We start from the raw sequence: 21,507 nt of genomic DNA, 5'->3' as shown, positions 1-21,507 counted from the left end.
GCATTATTCCCTGGGTGCATTTGAAAAAAGAAAGATTTTCCATGGATGACGCTCTTTAGCCACAATGAAACCCACCACTTTCTGTGGTGTGAAAGACCCATGGTGTAATGGTAGCACCCTGGAGGTTGAATCCAATAATTTGCATTCAAATCTCTGTAAGAGTTTACCATCAATCGAACCTTTCCCTTATCGTTTATTGTGGATGTCTTCTTTGAAGAAAGGTATGATCCAACTAAAGTAAGTACATTCACGAATGGGCCCTTGGTCGGTACAAACAGTATTTATACACCTCAGGCCTTTTGTGAATTAAGAAAAGTGTGTTCTTCGTTCTATTTTTCATCTCAAACTGATACCTTCATTTTACAAACATGTAAAGACTGTTAAGACGCTTGATTAATATCATTGATTCTGAATGTGGTCGCTTTTCATAGGATTAACCCTTTAACAATTTTGAAAGAGAATGGCGATACAATAGAGCTGCTTTTCCCAAAATGGTATTATTAATGTTGTTGCTGCATCTTCAAGTAAAAAGAGAATCCATTGGGTCACAGATTGAGCATGTTTCTTAACATTGAGTTAAGTTTGAAAATTTCAAATCTTTTATGTATGTTTCCGATGCAGATCTGCCCATCGACTCAGAATGACCTCACTGTTCATACATTTAAAAAAAATGCATAAAGGTTAAGGTGCTAGGCACAAAAGTGGATTTTTATGAAAAGTTATGCCAGAGAGTGAGAGCGAAAATGAATACCCTACACCACTAACCTTATGAATATTACTATCTTTGGCCTATAATTTAAGACAACAAGGAGACAAAGTGTGCTAGAGCAAGAGAGAGGTTCCACCGAGACTTGAACTCGGATCGCTGGATTCAAAGTCCAAAGTGCTAACCATTACACCATGGAACCCTTGTTGAGCAGAGCTTCATAAGGGCAATGAGAATATAGGGCACATTCAAGATTTTTACTGACCTATAGTAACCGTTTACTGATATTATATCGAAGCAGCACTGTTGCTGTTGGATGCTGTGCAATCGCAAAGTATTGGCTTCATGTCTCATTTGGATCAAATTCTTCCTCTGGAGTCTAATGATATAGGCATATTACATATTTTCTCTGATGTGCTCTGTTTTTCCAGAATGAAGTGCATCATTCTTCTGAATATGTGGGTTCCATGGTGTAATGGTTAGCACTCTGGACTCTGAATCCAGCGATCCAAGTTCAAGTCTCGGTGGGACCTTGGGGCTGCTTCTCTTTTAGAGTTGCCTTTCATTTGCAGATAGATATAACAGCAATAGCTTTGCTTTACAGCCACTTTGATGGCAGTCTTCTTTGACCAAAGAATATTAATAGTTTCTGGGGATGACTCTCTTTTGCCACAAAGAAACTGCCCACTCTCATATCTCCAAAGCTCCAAGGTATAATGGCTATTAAACTGGCTTTTGATCTCAGCGATTTGCATTGAAAGCCCAGGAGGCCCCTAAAATCAGTTGAATTGTTTCCTGATAATTTAGAGTTTATTTCTTCGTTCGAGAAAGGTGTGATCCAAATAAAGTAAGTACATTTAAACAAGGGCACTTGATCAGTAAATGCACTACTTTCTAGAACTCATAACTCTTGTAAGTTATAAAAAGTTTGCTCTCCATACAGTTTGTCAACTCAAAGAATTACATTTTTTACACATTCAATAAGACCATCAAATTGCTTGAAACATAGGAATGATTGTGAAAGTGAATATGATTCACCAAAATAATTGTAGAACATTTTTTAATGTTAATAAAATAGGGCTTTTTCCAATCTTTTCACATCAATGTTGTTTCTGCATGTTCCAGTGAGCAGAGAATCTACTGCACATAGTGTGTACATTTTTCTTTTCATAGAGTTAAGGTTGGACATTATTCATCTGTGGAAAATGTTTCTGAGAGATATCTGGGTGCCCACTCTGATTGACCTTACATTAACGATATGTAGTTGCATCACTGTATTGGTATCAGGCACCAAAGTGCATTTAAATGTAATGTCGTGCAGAGAGAGAGAGAGTGTGAAAACGGCTACCTGAGTCGACTGAACTTCTGAATATTAACTCTGTTGAATTGTAATTTGAGAAATTAGAAAATGGAGTGTAAGAGCAAGATAACGGTTCCACCGAGACTTGAACTCGGATCGTTGGATTCAAAGTCCAAAGTGCTAACCATTGCACCATGGAACCCTTGCAAGATGCACCTGAGAGCGTTGAATCAGAAATGGCAATATAGAGCACATTTACAATTTTTACAGATTCATAGTCCAAATTGACTGATATCATACAAACACAGCGATGTTGTCGATTGACGTTGTGCTATAGCAATCTCTGTGCGTTATAGAGCATGTAGATCAAATTCTTCTTCTTGAGGCATATGATTAAGCAATATTAAATATTGTTTCTGACTGCCTCTGTTTTGGCATAATGAAGTTCAGCATTTGCGGAAGTATTTAGGTTCCATGGTCTAATGGTTAGTAGGCTGGACTCTGAATTTAGTAATCTGACATGTTATAGCTATATTTTGTTTTCCTTTGGGTGTATTGTCATTTTATGCACATAGATTTGCTAGCAGTGGCTGTGATGAATAGTTCAATTTGATAGCAGCTTCCTTTTGAGAATTTGAAAAAAAAAGAATTAAATAGTCTCTCTGGATGACTCTGCTTTGATTTCTATTTGCACATCCCTTTTGCGTTTCAGAGGGATTGACCAACATACACAACAGTGCTTGGAAGACCTCTTCCTCCCTCATGGCATGTAAAGCTAACCTCTCTCCTACCGTGTGTTTTTTTACTTTTTAACTTCCCCTTCCGAGTCATGATCATGTAACTGAATTTACATTTTTAGATTTTAACTGCAGTAGTTGCTTGTTTTTCATTTTTATTTTTTGTGTACGCATACATCCCTTTTTGTGGGGAGGGGGGAGTGCTGTCTGTTTACTTATATTAGCTAATATAGGTCATTTTATGTCCGCTTACAATATGTGTCAGGATTTTTTATGTCGTTTCCAATCAATGTCTAATATCAAGTGGTTTGCAGCAGTCATACAAAGGCACGTAACACCCCCAAAACACCTACATAAGTTAGAAATACTCCGGAAGAGTACTCAGTTTATGAAAAGGCGGTGAATCCCAAATAGAACTGTAAATGTAAGCTAGCAAGCAGACCGTGCACCCCTGCTTGGAACTATGACCTGTGTGTTGCCCTCTATTAACAGAACAATGTAACTGCAGCCCATTTCACATAAAATAGAAAGTAGAGATTATGTAAATTAACTCCCAGAAGAGCCTGGTGTCACCCCAAAAGGTGTCATGCTTTTCACACCAAGAAACATCCACACATAGATCCCTGCGAACCTCAAAAACATACAGGAAACCCCGTCCAGCACTTTGCTCCCAGAGGAGATAAGGTTGAAAAACCACCCTATGTTAAAAGTGTCCATAATCCATGCCAGCTGCCCTGTCTATAGAACCTGGCCGTTCGTGGCCATTCGGGGCCTAGGGGCATGAGTGGAAGGGTTTAACCTGCTTGGATTCTTGGGCATGGTTTCATCATGCCTCAGTTTACAATGGCACTCTGCCACTTTGTCAGGCTTTAAAGAAGCCTGACTCCTGCAGAGCAAAAGATCTGATTATTTCCTTACATGTTTTGTACGTAAGAATGCGGATGGTGCTCTGAGCCTCCTATGGTGGTTATTAAGCATGGTATACATACCATAGCATGTAACTGTGCCTACAAATGGAACATTTTGTTCATTTATTAGGGAGTTGTGAAAATGGCTAAATCAAATTGCCATTACTGACACAGACCAGCTGCCGCTGACCGGACATTTCGTCGAAAGACATTTCGTCGAAAGACATTTGGTCGACGTAATTTGGTCGAAAGCCAAATGGTCGATTTTTTAATTTATTTATATATAATTTTTTAGGTTGTAGTTTAGGGAAAAAAAGGGGGTTTTAGAAAAAAAGGGGGTTGGGGGGACCCCCCCAACCCCCCCCCCAAAAAAAAAAGTGAAAATAAAAAACAAAAGCAATTCGACCATTTGGTTTTCGACCAAATGGTTTCGACCAATTGTCCTGTCGACAAATTTTTTTCAACGAAATGTCTGGCAACCCAGCTGCCGACTGTTGCTATTGACAGGAGTTCCAGGTGTATAAACTGAGGAGATCACCAGTTCAATTACCTGTGAACGCATTTTGAAGCTCATTCACAACCAGTTCATGCCCGTTCTCTCCATTTTGGCTTTCTGGCTGGCCGAGGGGCCCTTCAGTAATGTTCTTTGCTAACCATTACACCATGGGCCCCTTGCTGGTGCAACCTGACAGAGTTGTAACAGAAATGAGAATCGAGATCTCATGCATCATTTTAACAAACTCATATTCCTAGCCCACGGATATTATGCAAATGTGGAACTGTTTAGTTGGTTGTTGCGCAATAGCAAACTCTTTGCTTTACAGCTCATTTGGATAGGATTCTTCCTCTGGAGGCATAAGATAAAAGAATATTGCATACATTCTCTAAAAGGCTCTTTTTTTGCTGCAATGACGTTCATCATGTCACTAAGTATGTAGGTTCCATGGTGTAATGGTTGTCACTCTGGACTCTGAATCCAGCGATCCGAGTTCAAATCTCGGTGGGACCTTGGGAATTACTGTGTTTGTTTTCCTCTCAGTGTCTTGTTTTAATAGCAATGACGCTGCTGTGTCGCCCACTTTCATAGCATTATTCCCTGGGTGCATTTGAAAAAAGAAAGATTTTCCATGGATGACGCTCTTTAGCCACAATGAAACCCACCACTTTCTGTGGTGTGAAAGACCCATGGTGTAATGGTAGCACCCTGGAGGTTGAATCCAATAATTTGCATTCAAATCTCTGTAAGAGTTTACCATCAATCGAACCTTTCCCTTATCGTTTATTGTGGATGTCTTCTTTGAAGAAAGGTATGATCCAACTAAAGTAAGTACATTCACGAATGGGCCCTTGGTCGGTACAAACAGTATTTATACACCTCAGGCCTTTTGTGAATTAAGAAAAGTGTGTTCTTCGTTCTATTTTTCATCTCAAACTGATACCTTCATTTTACAAACATGTAAAGACTGTTAAGACGCTTGATTAATATCATTGATTCTGAATGTGGTCGCTTTTCATAGGATTAACCCTTTAACAATTTTGAAAGAGAATGGCGATACAATAGAGCTGCTTTTCCCAAAATGGTATTATTAATGTTGTTGCTGCATCTTCAAGTAAAAAGAGAATCCATTGGGTCACAGATTGAGCATGTTTCTTAACATTGAGTTAAGTTTGAAAATTTCAAATCTTTTATGTATGTTTCCGATGCAGATCTGCCCATCGACTCAGAATGACCTCACTGTTCATACATTTAAAAAAAATGCATAAAGGTTAAGGTGCTAGGCACAAAAGTGGATTTTTATGAAAAGTTATGCCAGAGAGTGAGAGCGAAAATGAATACCCTACACCACTAACCTTATGAATATTACTATCTTTGGCCTATAATTTAAGACAACAAGGAGACAAAGTGTGCTAGAGCAAGAGAGAGGTTCCACCGAGACTTGAACTCGGATCGCTGGATTCAAAGTCCAAAGTGCTAACCATTACACCATGGAACCCTTGTTGAGCAGAGCTTCATAAGGGCAATGAGAATATAGGGCACATTCAAGATTTTTACTGACCTATAGTAACCGTTTACTGATATTATATCGAAGCAGCACTGTTGCTGTTGGATGCTGTGCAATCGCAAAGTATTGGCTTCATGTCTCATTTGGATCAAATTCTTCCTCTGGAGTCTAATGATATAGGCATATTACATATTTTCTCTGATGTGCTCTGTTTTTCCAGAATGAAGTGCATCATTCTTCTGAATATGTGGGTTCCATGGTGTAATGGTTAGCACTCTGGACTCTGAATCCAGCGATCCAAGTTCAAGTCTCGGTGGGACCTTGGGGCTGCTTCTCTTTTAGAGTTGCCTTTCATTTGCAGATAGATATAACAGCAATAGCTTTGCTTTACAGCCACTTTGATGGCAGTCTTCTTTGACCAAAGAATATTAATAGTTTCTGGGGATGACTCTCTTTTGCCACAAAGAAACTGCCCACTCTCATATCTCCAAAGCTCCAAGGTATAATGGCTATTAAACTGGCTTTTGATCTCAGCGATTTGCATTGAAAGCCCAGGAGGCCCCTAAAATCAGTTGAATTGTTTCCTGATAATTTAGAGTTTATTTCTTCTTTCGAGAAAGGTGTGATCCAAATAAAGTAAGTACATTTAAACAAGGGCACTTGATCAGTAAATGCACTACTTTCTAGAACTCATAACTCTTGTAAGTTATAAAAAGTTTGCTCTCCATACAGTTTGTCAACTCAAAGAATTACATTTTTTACACATTCAATAAGACCATCAAATTGCTTGAAACATAGGAATGATTGTGAAAGTGAATATGATTCACCAAAATAATTGTAGAACATTTTTTAATGTTAATAAAATAGGGCTTTTTCCAATCTTTTCACATCAATGTTGTTTCTGCATGTTCCAGTGAGCAGAGAATCTACTGCACATAGTGTGTACATTTTTCTTTTCATAGAGTTAAGGTTGGACATTATTCATCTGTGGAAAATGTTTCTGAGAGATATCTGGGTGCCCACTCTGATTGACCTTACATTAACGATATGTAGTTGCATCACTGTATTGGTATCAGGCACCAAAGTGCATTTAAATGTAATGTCGTGCAGAGAGAGAGAGAGTGTGAAAACGGCTACCTGAGTCGACTGAACTTCTGAATATTAACTCTGTTGAATTGTAATTTGAGAAATTAGAAAATGGAGTGTAAGAGCAAGATAACGGTTCCACCGAGACTTGAACTCGGATCGTTGGATTCAAAGTCCAAAGTGCTAACCATTGCACCATGGAACCCTTGCAAGATGCACCTGAGAGCGTTGAATCAGAAATGGCAATATAGAGCACATTTACAATTTTTACAGATTCATAGTCCAAATTGACTGATATCATACAAACACAGCGATGTTGTCGATTGACGTTGTGCTATAGCAATCTCTGTGCGTTATAGAGCATGTAGATCAAATTCTTCTTCTTGAGGCATATGATTAAGCAATATTAAATATTGTTTCTGACTGCCTCTGTTTTGGCATAATGAAGTTCAGCATTTGCGGAAGTATTTAGGTTCCATGGTCTAATGGTTAGTAGGCTGGACTCTGAATTTAGTAATCTGACATGTTATAGCTATATTTTGTTTTCCTTTGGGTGTATTGTCATTTTATGCACATAGATTTGCTAGCAGTGGCTGTGATGAATAGTTCAATTTGATAGCAGCTTCCTTTTGAGAATTTGAAAAAAAAAGAATTAAATAGTCTCTCTGGATGACTCTGCTTTGATTTCTATTTGCACATCCCTTTTGCGTTTCAGAGGGATTGACCAACATACACAACAGTGCTTGGAAGACCTCTTCCTCCCTCATGGCATGTAAAGCTAACCTCTCTCCTACCGTGTGTTTTTTTACTTTTTAACTTCCCCTTCCGAGTCATGATCATGTAACTGAATTTACATTTTTAGATTTTAACTGCAGTAGTTGCTTGTTTTTCATTTTTATTTTTTGTGTACGCATACATCCCTTTTTGTGGGGAGGGGGGAGTGCTGTCTGTTTACTTATATTAGCTAATATAGGTCATTTTATGTCCGCTTACAATATGTGTCAGGATTTTTTATGTCGTTTCCAATCAATGTCTAATATCAAGTGGTTTGCAGCAGTCATACAAAGGCACGTAACACCCCCAAAACACCTACATAAGTTAGAAATACTCCGGAAGAGTACTCAGTTTATGAAAAGGCGGTGAATCCCAAATAGAACTGTAAATGTAAGCTAGCAAGCAGACCGTGCACCCCTGCTTGGAACTATGACCTGTGTGTTGCCCTCTATTAACAGAACAATGTAACTGCAGCCCATTTCACATAAAATAGAAAGTAGAGATTATGTAAATTAACTCCCAGAAGAGCCTGGTGTCACCCCAAAAGGTGTCATGCTTTTCACACCAAGAAACATCCACACATAGATCCCTGCGAACCTCAAAAACATACAGGAAACCCCGTCCAGCACTTTGCTCCCAGAGGAGATAAGGTTGAAAAACCACCCTATGTTAAAAGTGTCCATAATCCATGCCAGCTGCCCTGTCTATAGAACCTGGCCGTTCGTGGCCATTCGGGGCCTAGGGGCATGAGTGGAAGGGTTTAACCTGCTTGGATTCTTGGGCATGGTTTCATCATGCCTCAGTTTACAATGGCACTCTGCCACTTTGTCAGGCTTTAAAGAAGCCTGACTCCTGCAGAGCAAAAGATCTGATTATTTCCTTACATGTTTTGTACGTAAGAATGCGGATGGTGCTCTGAGCCTCCTATGGTGGTTATTAAGCATGGTATACATACCATAGCATGTAACTGTGCCTACAAATGGAACATTTTGTTCATTTATTAGGGAGTTGTGAAAATGGCAAAATCAAATTGCCATTACTGACACAGACCAGCTGCCACTGTCCGGACATTTCGTCGAAAGACATTTCGTCGAAAGACATTTGGTCGACGTAATTTGGTCGAAAGCCAAATGGTCGATTTTTTAATTTATTTATATATATTTTTTTAGGTTGTAGTTTAGGGAAAAAAAGGGGTTTTTAGAAAAAAAGGGGGTTGGGGGGGACCCCCCCAACCCCCCCCCCAAAAAAAAAAGTGAAAATAAAAAACAAAAGCAATTCGACCATTTGGTTTTCGACCAAATGGTTTCGACCAATTGTCCTGTCGACAAATTTTTTTCGACGAAATGTCTGGCAACCCAGCTGCCGACTGTTGCTATTGACAGGAGTTCCAGGTGTATAAACTGAGGAGATCACCAGTTCAATTACCTGTGAACGCATTTTGAAGCTCATTCACAACCAGTTCATGCCCGTTCTCTCCATTTTGGCTTTCTGGCTGGCCGAGGGGCCCTTCAGTAATGTTCTTTGCTAACCATTACACCATGGGCCCCTTGCTGGTGCAACCTGACAGAGTTGTAACAGAAATGAGAATCGAGATCTAATGCATCATTTTAACAAACTCATATTCCTAGCCCACGGATATTATGCAAATGTGGAACTGTTTAGTTGGTTGTTGCGCAATAGCAAACTCTTTGCTTTACAGCTCATTTGGATAGGATTCTTCCTCTGGAGGCATAAGATAAAAGAATATTGCATACATTCTCTAAAAGGCTCTTTTTTTGCTGCAATGACGTTCATCATGTCACTAAGTATGTAGGTGCCATGGTGTAATGGTTGTCACTCTGGACTCTGAATCCAGCGATCCGAGTTCAAATCTCGGTGGGACCTTGGGAATTACTGTGTTTGTTTTCCTCTCAGTGTCTTGTTTTAATAGCAATGACGCTGCTGTGTCGCCCACTTTCATAGCATTATTCCCTGGGTGCATTTGAAAAAAGAAAGATTTTCCATGGATGACGCTCTTTAGCCACAATGAAACCCACCACTTTCTGTGGTGTGAAAGACCCATGGTGTAATGGTAGCACCCTGGAGGTTGAATCCAATAATTTGCATTCAAATCTCTGTAAGAGTTTACCATCAGTCGAACCTTTCCCTTATCGTTTATTGTGGATGTCTTCTTTGAAGAAAGGTATGATCCAACTAAAGTAAGTACATTCACGAATGGGCCCTTGGTCGGTACAAACAGTATTTATACACCTCAGGCCTTTTGTGAATTAAGAAAAGTGTGTTCTTCATTCTATTTTTCATCTCAAACTGATACCTTCATTTTACAAACATGTAAAGACTGTTAAGACGCTTGATTAATATCATTGATTCTGAATGTGGTCGCTTTTCATAGGATTAACCCTTTAACAATTTTGAAAGAGAATGGCGATACAATAGAGCTGCTTTTCCCAAAATGGTATTATTAATGTTGTTGCTGCATCTTCAAGTAAAAAGAGAATCCATTGGGTCACAGATTGAGCATGTTTCTTAACATTGAGTTAAGTTTGAAAATTTAAAATCTTTTATGTATGTTTCCGATGCAGATCTGCCCATCGACTCAGAATGACCTCACTGTTCATACATTTAAAAAAAATGCATAAAGGTTAAGGTGCTAGGCACAAAAGTGGATTTTTATGAAAAGTTATGCCAGAGAGTGAGAGCGAAAATGAATACCCTACAACACTAACCTTATGAATATTACTATCTTTGGCCTATAATTTAAGACAACAAGGAGACAAAGTGTGTTAGAGCAAGAGAGAGGTTCCACCGAGACTTGAACTCGGATCGCTGGATTCAAAGTCCAAAGTGCTAACCATTACATCATGGAACCCTTGTTGAGCAGAGCTTCATAAGGGCAATGAGAATATAGGGCACATTCAAGATTTTTACTGACCTATAGTAACCGTTTACTGATATTATATCGAAGCAGCACTGTTGCTGTTGGATGCTGTGCAATCGCAAAGTATTGGCTTCATGTCTCATTTGGATCAAATTCTTCCTCTGGAGTCTAATGATATAGGAATATTACATATTTTCTCTGATGTGCTCTGTTTTTCCAGAATGAAGTGCATCATGCTACTGAATATGTGGGTTCCATGGTGTAATGGTTAGCACTCTGGACTCTGAATCCAGCGATCCAAGTTCAAGTCTCGGTGGGACCTTGGGGCTGCTTCTCTTTTAGAGTTGCCTTTCATTTGCAGATAGATATAACAGCAATAGCTTTGCTTTACAGCCACTTTGATGGCAGTCTTCTTTGACCAAAGAATATTAATAGTTTCTGGGGATGACTCTCTTTTGCCACAAAGAAACTGCCCACTCTCATATCTCCAAAGCTCCAAGGTATAATGGCTATTAAACTGGCTTTTGATCTCAGCGATTTGCATTGAAAGCCCAGGAGGCCCCTAAAATCAGTTGAATTGTTTCCTGATAATTTAGAGTTTATTTCTTCTTTCGAGAAAGGTGTGATCCAAATAAAGTAAGTACATTTAAACAAGGGCACTTGATCAGTAAATGCACTACTTTCTAGAACTCATAACTCTTGTAAGTTATAAAAAGTTTGCTCTCCATACAGTTTGTCAACTCAAAGAATTACATTTTTTACACATTTAATAAGACCATCAAATTGCTTGAAACATAGGAATGATTGTGAAAGTGAATATGATTCACCAAAATAATTGTAGAACATTTTTTAATGTTAATAAAATAGGGCTTTTTCCAATCTTTTCACATCAATGTTGTTTCTGCATGTTCCAGTGAGCAGAGAATCTACTGCACATAGTGTGTACATTTTTCTTTTCATAGAGTTAAGGTTGGACATTATTCATCTGTGGAAAATGTTTCTGAGAGATATCTGGGTGCCCACTCTGATTGACCTTAGGGATTGTACATTATCGATATGTAGTTGCATCACTGTATTGGTATCAGGCACCAAAGTGCATTTAAATGTAATGTCGTGCAGAGAGAGAGAGAGTGTGAAAACGGCTACCTGAGTCGACTGAACTTCTGAATATTAACTCTGTTGAATTGTAATTTGAGAAATTAGAAAATGGAGTGTAAGAGCAAGATAACGGTTCCACCGAGACTTGAACTCGGATCGTTGGATTCAAAGTCCAAAGTGCTAACCATTACACCATGGAACCCTTGCAAGATGCACCTGAGAGCGTTGAATCAGAAATGGCAATATAGAGCACATTTACAATTTTTACAGATTCATAGTCCAAATTGACTGATATCATACAAACACAGCGATGTTGTCGATTGACGTTGTGCTATAGCAATCTCTGTGCTTTATAGAGCATGTAGATCAAATTCTTCTTCTTGAGGCATATGATTAAGCAATATTAAATATTGTTTCTGACTGCCTCTGTTTTGGCATAATGAAGTTCAGCATTTGCGGAAGTATTTAGGTTCCATGGTCTAATGGTTAGTAGGCTGGACTCTGAATTTAGTAATCTGACATGTTATAGCTATATTTTGTTTTCCTTTGGGTGTATTGTCATTTTATGCACATAGATTTCCTAGCAGTGGCTGTGATGAATAGTTCAATTTGATAGCAGCTTCCTTTTGAGAATTTGAAAAAAAAAGAATTAAATAGTCTCTCTGGATGACTCTGCTTTGATTTCTATGTGCACATCCCTTTTGCGTTTCAGAGGGATTGACCAACATACACAACAGTGCTTGGAAGACCTCTTCCTCCCTCATGGCATGTAAAGCTAACCTCTCTCCTACCGTGTGTTTTTTTACTTTTTAACTTCCCCTTCCGAGTCATGATCATGTAACTGAATTTACATTTTTAGATTTTAACTGCAGTAGTTGCTTGTTTTTCATTTTTATTTTTTGTGTACGCATACATCCCTTTTTGTGGGGAGGGGGGAGTGATGTCTGTTTACTTATATTAGCTAATATAGGTCATTTTATGTCCGCTTACAATATGTGTCAGGATTTTTTATGTCGTTTCCAATCAATGTCTAATATCAAGTGGTTTGCAGCAGTCATACAAAGGCACGTAACACCCCCAAAACACCTACATAAGTTAGAAATACTCCGGAAGAGTACTCAGTTTATGAAAAGGCGGTGAATCCCAAATAGAACTGTAAATGTAAGCTACCAAGCAGACCGTGCACCCCTGCTTGGAACTATGACCTGTGTGTTGCCCTCTATTAACAGAACAATGTAACTGCAGCCCATGTCACATAAAATAGAAAGTAGAGATTATGTAAATTAACTCCCAGAAGAGCCTGGTGTCACCCCAAAAGGTGTCATGCTTTTCACACCAAGAAACATCCACACATAGATCCCTGCGAACCTCAAAAACGTACAGGAAACCCTGTCCAGCGCTTTGCTCCCAGAGGAGATAAGGTTGAAAAACCACCCTATGTTAAAAGTGTCCATAATCCATGCCAGCTGCCCTGTCTATAGAACCTGGCCGTTCGTGGCCATTCGGGGCCTAGGGGCATGAGTGGAAGGGTTTAACCTGCTTGGGTTCTTGGGCATGGTTTCATCATGCCTCAGTTTACAATGGCACTCTGCCACTTTGTCAGGCTTTAAAGAAGCCTGACTCCTGCAGAGCAAAAGATCTGATTATTTCCTTACATGTTTTGTACGTAAGAATGCGGATGGTGCTCTGAGCCTCCTATGGTGGTTATTAAGCATGGTATACATACCATAGCATGTAACTGTGCCTACAAATGGAACATTTTGTTCATTTATTAGGGAGGTGTGAAAATGGCAAAATCAAATTGCCATTACTGACACAGACCAGCTGCCACTGTCCGGATATTTCGTCGAAAGACATTTCGTCGAAAGACATTTGGTCGACGTAATTTGGTCGAAAGCCAAATGGTCGATTTTTTAATTTATTTATATATATTTTTTTAGGTTGTAGTTTAGGGAAAAAAAGGGGGTTTTAGAAAAAAAGGGGGTTGGGGGGACCCCCCCAACCCCCCCCCAAAAAAAAAAGTGAAAATAAAAAACAAAAGCAATTCGACCATTTGGTTTTCGACCAAATGGTTTCGACCAATTGTCCTGTCGACAAATTTTTTTCGACGAAATGTCTGGCAACCCAGCTGCCGACTGTTGCTATTGACAGGAGTTCCAGGTGTATAAACTGAGGAGATCACCAGTTCAATTACCTGTGAACGCATTTTGAAGCTCATTCACAACCAGTTCATGCCCGTTCTCTCCATTTTGGCTTTCTGGCTGGCCGAGGGGCCCTTCAGTAATGTTCTTTGCTAACCATTACACCATGGGCCCCTTGCTGGTGCAACCTGACAGAGTTGTAACAGAAATGAGAATCGAGATCTCATGCATCATTTTAACAAACTCATATTCCTAGCCCACGGATATTATGCAAATGTGGAACTGTTTAGTTGGTTGTTGCGCAATAGCAAACTCTTTGCTTTACAGCTCATTTGGATAGGATTCTTCCTCTGGAGGCATAAGATAAAAGAATATTGCATACATTCTCTAAAAGGCTCTTTTTTTGCTGCAATGACGTTCATCATGTCACTAAGTATGTAGGTTCCATGGTGTAATGGTTGTCACTCTGGACTCTGAATCCAGCGATCCGAGTTCAAATCTCGGTGGGACCTTGGGAATTACTGTGTTTGTTTTCCTCTCAGTGTCTTGTTTTAATAGCAATGACGCTGCTGTGTCGCCCACTTTCATAGCATTATTCCCTGGGTGCATTTGAAAAAAGAAAGATTTTCCATGGATGACGCTCTTTAGCCACAATGAAACCCACCACTTTCTGTGGTGTGAAAGACCCATGGTGTAATGGTAGCACCCTGGAGGTTGAATCCAATAATTTGCATTCAAATCTCTGTAAGAGTTTACCATCAATCGAACCTTTCCCTTATCGTTTATTGTGGATGTCTTCTTTGAAGAAAGGTATGATCCAACTAAAGTAAGTACATTCACGAATGGGCCCTTGGTCGGTACAAACAGTATTTATACACCTCAGGCCTTTTGTGAATTAAGAAAAGTGTGTTCTTCGTTCTATTTTTCATCTCAAACTGATACCTTCATTTTACAAACATGTAAAGACTGTTAAGACGCTTGATTAATATCATTGATTCTGAATGTGGTCGCTTTTCATAGGATTAACCCTTTAACAATTTTGAAAGAGAATGGCGATACAATAGAGCTGCTTTTCCCAAAATGGTATTATTAATGTTGTTGCTGCATCTTCAAGTAAAAAGAGAATCCATTGGGTCACAGATTGAGCATGTTTCTTAACATTGAGTTAAGTTTGAAAATTTCAAATCTTTTATGTATGTTTCCGATGCAGATCTGCCCATCGACTCAGAATGACCTCACTGTTCATACATTTAAAAAAAATGCATAAAGGTTAAGGTGCTAGGCACAAAAGTGGATTTTTATGAAAAGTTATGCCAGAGAGTGAGAGCGAAAATGAATACCCTACACCACTAACCTTATGAATATTACTATCTTTGGCCTATAATTTAAGACAACAAGGAGACAAAGTGTGCTAGAGCAAGAGAGAGGTTCCACCGAGACTTGAACTCGGATCGCTGGATTCAAAGTCCAAAGTGCTAACCATTACACCATGGAACCCTTGTTGAGCAGAGCTTCATAAGGGCAATGAGAATATAGGGCACATTCAAGATTTTTACTGACCTATAGTAACCGTTTACTGATATTATATCGAAGCAGCACTGTTGCTGTTGGATGCTGTGCAATCGCAAAGTATTGGCTTCATGTCTCATTTGGATCAAATTCTTCCTCTGGAGTCTAATGATATAGGAATATTACATATTTTCTCTGATGTGCTCTGTTTTTCCAGAATGAAGTGCATCATTCTTCTGAATATGTGGGTTCCATGGTGTAATGGTTAGCACTCTGGACTCTGAATCCAGCGATCCAAGTTCAAGTCTCGGTGGGACCTTGGGGCTGCTTCTCTTTTAGAGTTGCCTTTCATTTGCAGATAGATATAACAGCAATAGCTTTGCTTTACAGCCACTTTGATGGCAGTCTTCTTTGACCAAAGAATATTAATAGTTTCTGGGGATGACTCTCTTTTGCCACAAAGAAACTGCCCACTCTCATATCTCCAAAGCTCCAAGGTATAATGGCTATTAAACTGGCTTTTGATCTCAGCGATTTGCATTGAAAGCCCAGGAGGCCCCTAAAATCAGTTGAATTGTTTCCTGATAATTTAGAGTTTATTTCTTCTTTCGAGAAAGGTGTGATCCAAATAAAGTAAGTACATTTAAACAAGGGCACTTGATCAGTAAATGCACTACTTTCTAGAACTCATAACTCTTGTAAGTTATAAAAAGTTTGCTCTCCATACAGTTTGTCAACTCAAAGAATTACATTTTTTACACATTCAATAAGACCATCAAATTGCTTGAAACATAGGAATGATTGTGAAAGTGAATATGATTCACCAAAATAATTGTAGAACATTTTTTAATGTTAATAAAATAGGGCTTTTTCCAATCTTTTCACATCAATGTTGTTTCTGCATGTTCCAGTGAGCAGAGAATCTACTGCACATAGTGTGTACATTTTTCTTTTCATAGAGTTAAGGTTGGACATTATTCATCTGTGGAAAATGTTTCTGAGAGATATCTGGGTGCCCACTCTGATTGACCTTACATTAACGATATGTAGTTGCATCACTGTATTGGTATCAGGCACCAAAGTGCATTTAAATGTAATGTCGTGCAGAGAGAGAGAGAGAGTGTGAAAACGGCTACCTGAGTCGACTGAACTTCTGAATATTAACTCTGTTGAATTGTAATTTGAGAAATTAGAAAATGGAGTGTAAGAGCAAGATAACGGTTCCACCGAGACTTGAACTCGGATCGTTGGATTCAAAGTCCAAAGTGCTAACCATTGCACCATGGAACCCTTGCAAGATGCACCTGAGAGCGTTGAATCAGAAATGGCAATATAGAGCACATTTACAATTTTTACAGATTCATAGTCCAAATTGACTGATATCATACAAACACAGCGATGTTGTCGATTGACGTTGTGCTATAGCAATCTCTGTGCGTTATAGAGCATGTAGATCAAATTCTTCTTCTTGAGGCATATGATTAAGCAATATTAAATATTGTTTCTGACTGCCTCTGTTTTGGCATAATGAAGTTCAGCATTTGCGGAAGTATTTAGGTTCCATGGTCTAATGGTTAGTAGGCTGGACTCTGAATTTAGTAATCTGACATGTTATAGCTATATTTTGTTTTCCTTTGGGTGTATTGTCATTTTATGCACATAGATTTGCTAGCAGTGGCTGTGATGAATAGTTCAATTTGATAGCAGCTTCCTTTTGAGAATTTGAAAAAAAAAGAATTAAATAGTCTCTCTGGATGACTCTGCTTTGATTTCTATTTGCACATCCCTTTTGCGTTTCAGAGGGATTGACCAACATACACAACAGTGCTTGGAAGACCTCTTCCTCCCTCATGGCATGTAAAGCTAACCTCTCTCCTACCGTGTGTTTTTTTACTTTTTAACTTCCCCTTCCGAGTCATGATCATGTAACTGAATTTACATTTTTAGATTTTAACTGCAGTAGTTGCTTGTTTTTCATTTTTATTTTTTGTGTACGCATACATCCCTTTTTGTGGGGAGGGGGGAGTGCTGTCTGTTTACTTATATTAGCTAATATAGGTCATTTTATGTCCGCTTACAATATGTGTCAGGATTTTTTATGTCGTTTCCAATCAATGTCTAATATCAAGTGGTTTGCAGCAGTCATACAAAGGCACGTAACACCCCCAAAACACCTACATAAGTTAGAAATACTCCGGAAGAGTACTCAGTTTATGAAAAGGCGGTGAATCCCAAATAGAACTGTAAATGTAAGCTAGCAAGCAGACCGTGCACCCCTGCTTGGAACTATGACCTGTGTGTTGCCCTCTATTAACAGAACAATGTAACTGCAGCCCATTTCACATAAAATAGAAAGTAGAGATTATGTAAATTAACTCCCAGAAGAGCCTGGTGTCACCCCAAAAGGTGTCATGCTTTTCACACCAAGAAACATCCACACATAGATCCCTGCGAACCTCAAAAACATACAGGAAACCCCGTCCAGCACTTTGCTCCCAGAGGAGATAAGGTTGAAAAACCACCCTATGTTAAAAGTGTCCATAATCCATGCCAGCTGCCCTGTCTATAAAACCTGGCCGTTCGTGGCCATTCGGGGCCTAGGGGCATGAGTGGAAGGGTTTAACCTGCTTGGATTCTTGGGCATGGTTTCATCATGCCTCAGTTTACAATGGCACTCTGCCACTTTGTCAGGCTTTAAAGAAGCCTGACTCCTGCAGAGCAAAAGATCTGATTATTTCCTTACATGTTTTGTACGTAAGAATGCGGATGGTGCTCTGAGCCTCCTATGGTGGTTATTAAGCATGGTATACATACCATAGCATGTAACTGTGCCTACAAATGGAACATTTTGTTCATTTATTAGGGAGTTGTGAAAATGGCAAAATCAAATTGCCATTACTGACACAGACCAGCTGCCACTGTCCGGACATTTCGTCGAAAGACATTTCGTCGAAAGACATTTGGTCGACGTAATTTGGTCGAAAGCCAAATGGTCGATTTTTTAATTTATTTATATATATTTTTTTAGGTTGTAGTTTAGGGAAAAAAAGGGGTTTTTAGAAAAAAAGGGGGTTGGGGGGGACCCCCCCAACCCCCCCCCCAAAAAAAAAAGTGAAAATAAAAAACAAAAGCAATTCGACCATTTGGTTTTCGACCAAATGGTTTCGACCAATTGTCCTGTCGACAAATTTTTTTCGACGAAATGTCTGGCAACCCAGCTGCCGACTGTTGCTATTGACAGGAGTTCCAGGTGTATAAACTGAGGAGATCACCAGTTCAATTACCTGTGAACGCATTTTGAAGCTCATTCACAACCAGTTCATGCCCGTTCTCTCCATTTTGGCTTTCTGGCTGGCCGAGGGGCCCTTCAGTAATGTTCTTTGCTAACCATTACACCATGGGCCCCTTGCTGGTGCAACCTGACAGAGTTGTAACAGAAATGAGAATCGAGATCTCATGCATCATTTTAACAAACTCATATTCCTAGCCCACGGATATTATGCAAATGTGGAACTGTTTAGTTGGTTGTTGCGCAATAGCAAACTCTTTGCTTTACAGCTCATTTGGATAGGATTCTTCCTCTGGAGGCATAAGATAAAAGAATATTGCATACATTCTCTAAAAGGCTCTTTTTTTGCTGCAATGACGTTCATCATGTCACTAAGTATGTAGGTGCCATGGTGTAATGGTTGTCACTCTGGACTCTGAATCCAGCGATCCGAGTTCAAATCTCGGTGGGACCTTGGGAATTACTGTGTTTGTTTTCCTCTCAGTGTCTTGTTTTAATAGCAATGACGCTGCTGTGTCGCCCACTTTCATAGCATTATTCCCTGGGTGCATTTGAAAAAAGAAAGATTTTCCATGGATGACGCTCTTTAGCCACAATGAAACCCACCACTTTCTGTGGTGTGAAAGACCCATGGTGTAATGGTAGCACCCTGGAGGTTGAATCCAATAATTTGCATTCAAATCTCTGTAAGAGTTTACCATCAGTCGAACCTTTCCCTTATCGTTTATTGTGGATGTCTTCTTTGAAGAAAGGTATGATCCAACTAAAGTAAGTACATTCACGAATGGGCCCTTGGTCGGTACAAACAGTATTTATACACCTCAGGCCTTTTGTGAATTAAGAAAAGTGTGTTCTTCATTCTATTTTTCATCTCAAACTGATACCTTCATTTTACAAACATGTAAAGACTGTTAAGACGCTTGATTAATATCATTGATTCTGAATGTGGTCGCTTTTCATAGGATTAACCCTTTAACAATTTTGAAAGAGAATGGCGATACAATAGAGCTGCTTTTCCCAAAATGGTATTATTAATGTTGTTGCTGCATCTTCAAGTAAAAAGAGAATCCATTGGGTCACAGATTGAGCATGTTTCTTAACATTGAGTTAAGTTTGAAAATTTAAAATCTTTTATGTATGTTTCCGATGCAGATCTGCCCATCGACTCAGAATGACCTCACTGTTCATACATTTAAAAAAAATGCATAAAGGTTAAGGTGCTAGGCACAAAAGTGGATTTTTATGAAAAGTTATGCCAGAGAGTGAGAGCGAAAATGAATACCCTACAACACTAACCTTATGAATATTACTATCTTTGGCCTATAATTTAAGACAACAAGGAGACAAAGTGTGTTAGAGCAAGAGAGAGGTTCCACCGAGACTTGAACTCGGATCGCTGGATTCAAAGTCCAAAGTGCTAACCATTACATCATGGAACCCTTGTTGAGCAGAGCTTCATAAGGGCAATGAGAATATAGGGCACATTCAAGATTTTTACTGACCTATAGTAACCGTTTACTGATATTATATCGAAGCAGCACTGTTGCTGTTGGATGCTGTGCAATCGCAAAGTATTGGCTTCATGTCTCATTTGGATCAAATTCTTCCTCTGGAGTCTAATGATATAGGAATATTACATATTTTCTCTGATGTGCTCTGTTTTTCCAGAATGAAGTGCATCATGCTACTGAATATGTGGGTTCCATGGTGTAATGGTTAGCACTCTGGACTCTGAATCCAGCGATCCAAGTTCAAGTCTCGGTGGGACCTTGGGGCTGCTTCTCTTTTAGAGTTGCCTTTCATTTGCAGATAGATATAACAGCAATAGCTTTGCTTTACAGCCACTTTGATGGCAGTCTTCTTTGACCAAAGAATATTAATAGTTTCTGGGGATGACTCTCTTTTGCCACAAAGAAACTGCCCACTCTCATATCTCCAAAGCTCCAAGGTATAATGGCTATTAAACTGGCTTTTGATCTCAGCGATTTGCATTGAAAGCCCAGGATGCCCCTAAAATCAGTTGAATTGTTTCCTGATAATTTAGAGTTTATTTCTTCTTTCGAGAAAGGTGTGATCCAAATAAAGTAAGTACATTTAAACAAGGGCACTTGATCAGTAAATGCACTACTTTCTAGAACTCATAACTCTTGTAAGTTATAAAAAGTTTGCTCTCCATACAGTTTGTCAACTCAAAGAATTACATTTTTTACACATTTAATAAGACCATCAAATTGCTTGAAACATAGGAATGATTGTGAAAGTGAATATGATTCACCAAAATAATTGTAGAACATTTTTTAATGTTAATAAAATAGGGCTTTTTCCAATCTTTTCACATCAATGTTGTTTCTGCATGTTCCAGTGAGCAGAGAATCTACTGCACATAGTGTGTACATTTTTCTTTTCATAGAGTTAAGGTTGGACATTATTCATCTGTGGAAAATGTTTCTGAGAGATATCTGGGTGCCCACTCTGATTGACCTTAGGGATTGTACATTATCGATATGTAGTTGCATCACTGTATTGGTATCAGGCACCAAAGTGCATTTAAATGTAATGTCGTGCAGAGAGAGAGAGAGTGTGAAAACGGCTACCTGAGTCGACTGAACTTCTGAATATTAACTCTGTTGAATTGTAATTTGAGAAATTAGAAAATGGAGTGTAAGAGCAAGATAACGGTTCCACCGAGACTTGAACTCGGATCGTTGGATTCAAAGTCCAAAGTGCTAACCATTACACCATGGAACCCTTGCAAGATGCACCTGAGAGCGTTGAATCAGAAATGGCAATATAGAGCACATTTACAATTTTTACAGATTCATAGTCCAAATTGACTGATATCATACAAACACAGCGATGTTGTCGATTGACGTTGTGCTATAGCAATCTCTGTGCTTTATAGAGCATGTAGATCAAATTCTTCTTCTTGAGGCATATGATTAAGCAATATTAAATATTGTTTCTGACTGCCTCTGTTTTGGCATAATGAAGTTCAGCATTTGCGGAAGTATTTAGGTTCCATGGTCTAATGGTTAGTAGGCTGGACTCTGAATTTAGTAATCTGACATGTTATAGCTA

The 21,507-nt window shown here is 39.0% G+C and overlaps 19 non-coding genes across 19 annotated transcripts; 9 read left to right on the top strand and 10 right to left on the bottom strand.

The window, feature by feature from the left end:
- Window positions 1–836: 836 nt before the first annotated feature.
- On the bottom strand, window positions 837–908 carry TRNAQ-UUG (transfer RNA glutamine (anticodon UUG)). The gene has a single exon. It is a non-coding gene; the product is annotated as a tRNA-Gln (tRNA).
- A 259-nt stretch (window positions 909–1,167) lies between these two features.
- On the top strand, window positions 1,168–1,239 carry TRNAQ-CUG (transfer RNA glutamine (anticodon CUG)). The gene has a single exon. It is a non-coding gene; the product is annotated as a tRNA-Gln (tRNA).
- Window positions 1,240–2,136: 897 nt separating this feature from the next.
- Window positions 2,137–2,208, bottom strand: TRNAQ-UUG (transfer RNA glutamine (anticodon UUG)). The gene has a single exon. It is a non-coding gene; the product is annotated as a tRNA-Gln (tRNA).
- Window positions 2,209–4,588: 2,380 nt separating this feature from the next.
- Window positions 4,589–4,660, top strand: TRNAQ-CUG (transfer RNA glutamine (anticodon CUG)). Its single transcript has one exon. It is a non-coding gene; the product is annotated as a tRNA-Gln (tRNA).
- A 913-nt stretch (window positions 4,661–5,573) lies between these two features.
- TRNAQ-UUG (transfer RNA glutamine (anticodon UUG)) lies at window positions 5,574–5,645 on the bottom strand. The gene has a single exon. It is a non-coding gene; the product is annotated as a tRNA-Gln (tRNA).
- A 259-nt stretch (window positions 5,646–5,904) lies between these two features.
- TRNAQ-CUG (transfer RNA glutamine (anticodon CUG)) lies at window positions 5,905–5,976 on the top strand. The gene has a single exon. It is a non-coding gene; the product is annotated as a tRNA-Gln (tRNA).
- Window positions 5,977–6,873: 897 nt separating this feature from the next.
- Window positions 6,874–6,945, bottom strand: TRNAQ-UUG (transfer RNA glutamine (anticodon UUG)). Its single transcript has one exon. It is a non-coding gene; the product is annotated as a tRNA-Gln (tRNA).
- A 2,381-nt stretch (window positions 6,946–9,326) lies between these two features.
- On the top strand, window positions 9,327–9,398 carry TRNAQ-CUG (transfer RNA glutamine (anticodon CUG)). Its single transcript has one exon. It is a non-coding gene; the product is annotated as a tRNA-Gln (tRNA).
- A 913-nt stretch (window positions 9,399–10,311) lies between these two features.
- Window positions 10,312–10,383, bottom strand: TRNAQ-UUG (transfer RNA glutamine (anticodon UUG)). Its single transcript has one exon. It is a non-coding gene; the product is annotated as a tRNA-Gln (tRNA).
- Window positions 10,384–10,642: 259 nt separating this feature from the next.
- On the top strand, window positions 10,643–10,714 carry TRNAQ-CUG (transfer RNA glutamine (anticodon CUG)). The gene has a single exon. It is a non-coding gene; the product is annotated as a tRNA-Gln (tRNA).
- A 906-nt stretch (window positions 10,715–11,620) lies between these two features.
- TRNAQ-UUG (transfer RNA glutamine (anticodon UUG)) lies at window positions 11,621–11,692 on the bottom strand. The gene has a single exon. It is a non-coding gene; the product is annotated as a tRNA-Gln (tRNA).
- A 2,379-nt stretch (window positions 11,693–14,071) lies between these two features.
- Window positions 14,072–14,143, top strand: TRNAQ-CUG (transfer RNA glutamine (anticodon CUG)). The gene has a single exon. It is a non-coding gene; the product is annotated as a tRNA-Gln (tRNA).
- A 913-nt stretch (window positions 14,144–15,056) lies between these two features.
- TRNAQ-UUG (transfer RNA glutamine (anticodon UUG)) lies at window positions 15,057–15,128 on the bottom strand. Its single transcript has one exon. It is a non-coding gene; the product is annotated as a tRNA-Gln (tRNA).
- A 259-nt stretch (window positions 15,129–15,387) lies between these two features.
- Window positions 15,388–15,459, top strand: TRNAQ-CUG (transfer RNA glutamine (anticodon CUG)). The gene has a single exon. It is a non-coding gene; the product is annotated as a tRNA-Gln (tRNA).
- Window positions 15,460–16,358: 899 nt separating this feature from the next.
- TRNAQ-UUG (transfer RNA glutamine (anticodon UUG)) lies at window positions 16,359–16,430 on the bottom strand. Its single transcript has one exon. It is a non-coding gene; the product is annotated as a tRNA-Gln (tRNA).
- A 2,381-nt stretch (window positions 16,431–18,811) lies between these two features.
- TRNAQ-CUG (transfer RNA glutamine (anticodon CUG)) lies at window positions 18,812–18,883 on the top strand. The gene has a single exon. It is a non-coding gene; the product is annotated as a tRNA-Gln (tRNA).
- A 913-nt stretch (window positions 18,884–19,796) lies between these two features.
- Window positions 19,797–19,868, bottom strand: TRNAQ-UUG (transfer RNA glutamine (anticodon UUG)). Its single transcript has one exon. It is a non-coding gene; the product is annotated as a tRNA-Gln (tRNA).
- A 259-nt stretch (window positions 19,869–20,127) lies between these two features.
- On the top strand, window positions 20,128–20,199 carry TRNAQ-CUG (transfer RNA glutamine (anticodon CUG)). The gene has a single exon. It is a non-coding gene; the product is annotated as a tRNA-Gln (tRNA).
- Window positions 20,200–21,105: 906 nt separating this feature from the next.
- TRNAQ-UUG (transfer RNA glutamine (anticodon UUG)) lies at window positions 21,106–21,177 on the bottom strand. Its single transcript has one exon. It is a non-coding gene; the product is annotated as a tRNA-Gln (tRNA).
- Between the last annotated feature and the right edge of the window lie 330 nt (window positions 21,178–21,507).

This window comes from Ambystoma mexicanum, chromosome 5p, assembly GCF_040938575.1.
Source record: "Ambystoma mexicanum isolate Mex_15411 chromosome 5p, UKY_AmexF1_1, whole genome shotgun sequence".
Classification (NCBI taxonomy): domain Eukaryota; kingdom Metazoa; phylum Chordata; class Amphibia; order Caudata; family Ambystomatidae; genus Ambystoma; species Ambystoma mexicanum.
This window is presented reverse-complemented; position numbering and strand designations above follow the sequence as displayed.